Genomic DNA, 5,476 nt, shown 5'->3' with positions numbered 1-5,476 from the left:
TAAAAGGGGAGGACGGATCCTGAAGGGTCGCTGCCCTTCTCACTTGTCACGCCACGTAGGTTGGGGCAGGACTTCCGATTTGGTGTATCTGAGTTTGGTTTAAACGCTCACTGTGTCGCCACAGCAGCCTTCAACTGGTGGGGACTTCCAGTAGGCTAATGCCATCAGCCCTGGGCGCGTGGAGAAACTTCCATGGTCTCTTTTTCAGTTGAGAGTATCGTGGCTGTTGGTATTTTAATCGTCCTGATTATTTCTGGGCGCCCTGGGGGAGGGCGTGCGCTTTCCGCGTGTCTCTCGGTCAATTAACGAAGGCCGGGGAGAGGACGGGGAGCCAAGCCCAGGGAGTGATTAGGGGGGATGCGACTGGTCCGAGAGAGGGAACATGTCTATAGTTAAATATATCATTTCTTCCCATCTATTACCAAAATTACATGGAAATCGTTCCAGTTAGCATTTCATGAAAACGGCTCTTCCACATGGCTCAGTGGCTTTTATGTTGCCAACCCCTGGTCTCCCTGTTTTGCCTTACCCAGAGTGTCTTTTTTTTTTTTTTTTAAATGATTTTTATCTATTTATCCATGAGAGACACACAGAGAGAGGCAGAGACGCAGGCAGAGGGAGAAGCAGGGTCCATGCAGGGAGCCCGATGTGGGACTTGATCCCGGGACCCCGGGGTCACTCCCTGGGCCCAAGGCAGACGCTCAACCACTGAGCCCCCAGGTGTCCCCCAGAGTGTCATTTTAGTAACAAACACTGATTAACAAGGTAAATTTGCAGAAACCCTTATAGATTCTTTTGAGTTCGTATAGGTAGTGTATATTATATAAATATTCTCAAAACCACTTTATTATAGTTACCAATATGCTGTTTCTCCTCCCCCCACCCTTTTCCTTATAAAAGCGTAAGCAATGGGATGCGTACCAGAAGGATCTATGTGTACTGCACACGGGGACAATGTTTCTCATCTTCAGTCCATCCAGGGAAAATGTACAGAGAAACTCAAATTTTTGCTAGGCTCTGTTAATGCTGTGGCAGTGTTTCAACCACAGGATCATCTGGGACTTTTATCCCCACAGGAGGTGATGAGCAGTTCATGATCCAAAGCTCCATTGTCCTGTGCCTTCCTAGAGGCAGAAGCTATACCAACTTTCGAGATCGATCGAAGCAGCTTACCCATGAATGAACGAGGTTTCAAAGCACTTGGGCATTTTTTTTTTTTTTTCATCACATCAGCATCTTTTAGGATCTGGATTTGGAGACCGGGTACGACTGGGCTTGGAAAAGTGAGTAGGGATTGTCAAGATTTGTCTGGAAAGTGGGAAGAAGGCAAACCAGTGGGAGCCAAAGAAGGTCATTCTGGAATTGTTGGGGTTTCCTTCCAAACTAGTTCCCTAGTGCAGATGGCCTGGCCCCGAGTTTCCCAAAACAGGAGCTATGAACACTTAAGACTTGCGGCCATCGCCTGGGGGCCCCATTCCCTGCTCCCCTCTTCCTTCTGCTGTTTCTCTTTCTCGAAGCAATTTGTTTGAGAGCCCCTGCTTGCCCACAGGCCCAGCCCAGACCTCTCCTTCCAGGCCTGTCATTTGAGGAGGTTATTTTAGGACACGGCCGCCGAGGGGAGTTCAGGGCCCACGGCTCGCCGGTTAGAGTCCCTGCCAGGGACTGCAGGGGAAGGTTTGGTGCGTCCTGAACTTCTAGGATCTGCCTTCTTACATAATCGTCCTCTTCAGTGATTTCCAAACAAACAAGGGCAGAGGGAAGCTAAAGAGGCCGACAAGGCGACAGGGCGTCGTGAGCAGACCTGGTTTGCAACTGTTTGTAAATTAATTTCCCCATTCCTTAGTCCCGACTGCTAATGACAAGCCTGCCGGCCCCAAATAGTCACTTAGGCTAAGTCCCGCGCAGCGAGACTTGACTTAATCACTGTTTCATAAAAAAAAAAAAAAGAAAGAAAAAAAATCACTGTTTCAGCTCTCTGAGAAATGGGATCTTAAACCAGTCCATGAGGAATTACCGGATGAGCGGTGGTGTGGCAACCCACCTGGTGAGACCCCTGCCGTGCCCTGGAGGCAGGTCACCTTGCAGTCACCAATTTACCTTTGCACTCATGTGGCTTCCTTGTTCCATCGCCTTCTGCCTGTAATAGTCTTTCATTTGGTGCAGCCCCTCGGAGCCCCTTGCTGTCTGCAGGGTGGGATGCGGCCTGATGCAGGAGGGGCTAAATAAAGCAAATGAGGTCTTTCAAATGCTCTCTGCTGAGTTTTGGTTTTAGCAGTTCCCTGTGTGTATGGGATATTTATTTTATTTTTTTATTTATTTTATTTATTTGTTTTTTTTGTTTTATTTTATATTTTATTTTATTTTATTTTATTTTATTGGAGTTCAATTTGCCAACATATAGCATAACACCCAGTGCTTATCCCATCAAGTGCCCCCCTCAGTGCCCGTCACCCTGTATGGGCTTTTAAAAAAGTTTTTTTTTTATTTTTTAAAGTTTTCCTTCCAACTGGTTAAAAGGTCATCCCGGTTACCCTCATCAATGAATTAAATAAAACCTTTGATATGTTTTCATTTTCTATGTGTCTGAGAGGCATGATTTTTACCTTTAAAATAAATCTTTTAACACTAGGTACCTTGTATTCCAAGTACTTTTCCAGATGCTGATGGGGAGCAAGAGTTTTCTGTCCCGTCAAAGGTCTTCCCTGCCGGACTAAGAATCAAACTGACACACCAGGTAGGTTAACAGGAGAAGATCAGATTTTGGGGTGCGCCTACGGGAGATCCACATAGACGTGGAAATTCCAAAGACAGGCAAAATGACGTAGACATGTCATTCTGAACTAAGGAGAAGAGAGGGGAGAGGTGTGGGACTTTGCAGGGAGGGAATGGGCATGGGGGAAGATGAGAAAGTGTAAATGTTTGGTAAACAAATGTTTGCTGGGCCCTAGGGGGCTCTGACCACACGGCACCGTACCTGGGTCACAGCACACTGTCGTTCTCTACACCTGGAGCAGCTTCTCCATCTGAATTAGCTGTAGGGGGTTGGTAAGGAGCTTTTCCTGAAATCTTCTGGATTTGATGGCTTTTTGACTCCAAATGATCTTCTCACCAGAGTGGCTCATCTGGGGGTGGCCTGGCCCTGGCCTGTTGCATAAAGCCCCTTTGCGTGTTGATTCAACAAGCACAGAACACCTTTTTGGATGCTACGCGCTGTTTGACGTGCCTGAGACATGTTAACTGACTCCGCAGACCAGACCCTGGAGCACTCAGGTGTCCCTTCAGCCCTTATTAGTGGCTTATCCACCGGGAGGCTCAGAATCCTGGTCAGGGTTGTGGCAGTCACCAAGGGCCAGGGGAGGGGGCCCAGGTGCAGACCTGGGTGAGGCTGAAGCCCACAGGCCTTCTCCTGGCCCTGGGGCTCTCTCTCTAAGCCTCCTCTGGTGGGGGAGGGAGGTGCCGGATGGGCAACTGGCAAGCCCGGTGGGGGGCTGAGCTGTCCTTGTCCTCTGTGGGTGCCCCTGGATGGCGCGTGCAGAGGACTGAGCTGGGGCTCCTGGGGCCGAGTGGCTGTCCCAGGCCCCAGGCCCTGTCGGGGCCATGCCAGAAGCTCTCGTTGGTGACCACCAGTCCATGATGCTCTGGCTGCAAATTACATAAAGCCTTTAACTGTGATGGGGCTGAGCACTCTTCTCAAACATTTTGAGCGGTGATTTCTAGTTTTGTTTTGAAAACAATAAACAGAGATGAACCTGAGGGAAAAAAAAGCGGGGTGGGGGGTGTGTGATGGGGAAAGAGCCCCAGGTTGTTCTGCAGGAAGCTGCATCTTTAAGGAGCAGAAGGGCGGTGTTGACAGAGGGCAGGGGCTGTGATAAACGGGTTCCATAGAGGAGCCCCCAGCCACGGAGGGACCCGCACCCTACCCGGTGGTGTGGGGCATTCCCCTGACCGCCCGATGACTGTTGTGCTGTGTTTCCTATAAACATCAACTTAAAATATCACTCTATGGGGACCCGGGGTGGCTCAGTGGTTGAGCATCTGCCTTTGGCTCAGGCTGTGAGCCTGGGCCCTGGGATCCAGTCCCGCATCGGGTTCCTGCAGGGAGCCTGCTTCTCCCCCTTGCCTAAGTCTTGGCTTCTCCCTCTCTCATGAGTAAATAAAATCCTTAAAAAAAGTATCGCTCCATTTCTTCCCCCAAGGGCCCTCTTCCTTCTCAAAACATAGGTTCCGGTTTATTATTTTTTTTTAATTTATGGTCACGCCTGTGGGAGAGTCAAGGAGACAGTGAGACAGCATGATTCCCGGGTAGGGCACCATGGGAATGTGCTGGGCCCGGGTTCAAATCCCCGGGCTCCTGGAGAACGAGGTTGGAACCCAGCTAACCCAGCACCACGCCTCCGGGGATTAGGTGAACCTCCGACTCTTCCCACGGGCAGGGGCCACAGGGGCGAGGAGAGGCTGGAGGGCCCCGAGGTGGATGGAGGGAGGTGGAGGCGGCTGCGGAGGAGGCGGCCTGCTCGGGGGCTGGGGCGAGGGGGAGCCCGGGGCTCGGGGGGCTCGGGCAGGGCTGGGGGGGACTCGAGGGGACTCAGGGCGTGGAGGGCTCGGGGCGCGGGGGGACGCGGGGTCTGGGGGGCTCGGGGCTTGGGGGCCTCGGAGATGGGGGCTCGGGGCTCGGCTGAGCTCGGGGTTCGCGCCGCGGGGCTCGGGGGGGCTCGGGGTTGGGGGACTCGGGGTTGGGGGACTCGGGGCTTGGGGGGCTCGGGGGTCTCCGGGCGCGGGGGGCTCGGGGCGCGGGGGGACGTGGGGCTCGGGGGGCTCAGGGCGTGGGGGGACTCGGGGTTTGGGGGGGTGGTCTGGGCTCGGGGCTCGGGGGGTTCGGGGGGGCTCAGGGATGGGGGCTTGGGGCGCGGGGCTCTTGGGGTTTGGGGGGGCTCGGGGGGGCTCAGGGCGTGGGGCTTGGCTCAGCTCGGGGTTCGGGCCGCGGGGCTCGGGGAGGCCCGGGGCACGGGGGGCTCGGGGGGGCTCGGGGTTGCGGGACTCGGGGTGCGGGGGGGCTCGGGGCTCGGGGGGGCTCGGGGCGCGGGGTTGGGGGACTCGGGGCGTAGGGGGGCTCGGGGGGGCTCGGGGGTCTCCGGGCGCGGGGGGCTCGGGGCTCGGGGGGGTCGGGGTTGCGGGACTCGGGGCGCGGGGGGGCTCGGGGGGGCTCGGGGGTCTCCGGGCGCGGGGGGCTGGGGGCTCGGGGGGGTCGGGGCTCAGGGGGGCTCGGGGTTGCGGGACTCGGGGCGCGGGGGGGCTCGGGGCGCGGGGGGGCTCGGGGCTCGGGGGGACTCGGGGTTTGGGGGTGGCCTGGGCTCGGGGCGCGGGCTCGGCCCGATGCGGATCCGGCCGGGCAGCCCCGGAGCCACCCGCCCTGGCGACTCCTGCCCCAGAGCAGAGGTCGCGGCGGCGCTGGCTCCCGGCCGCCCCGCCCCGCCCG

Source organism: Vulpes vulpes, chromosome 4, assembly GCF_048418805.1.
Source record: "Vulpes vulpes isolate BD-2025 chromosome 4, VulVul3, whole genome shotgun sequence".
Classification (NCBI taxonomy): domain Eukaryota; kingdom Metazoa; phylum Chordata; class Mammalia; order Carnivora; family Canidae; genus Vulpes; species Vulpes vulpes.
This window is presented reverse-complemented; position numbering follows the sequence as displayed.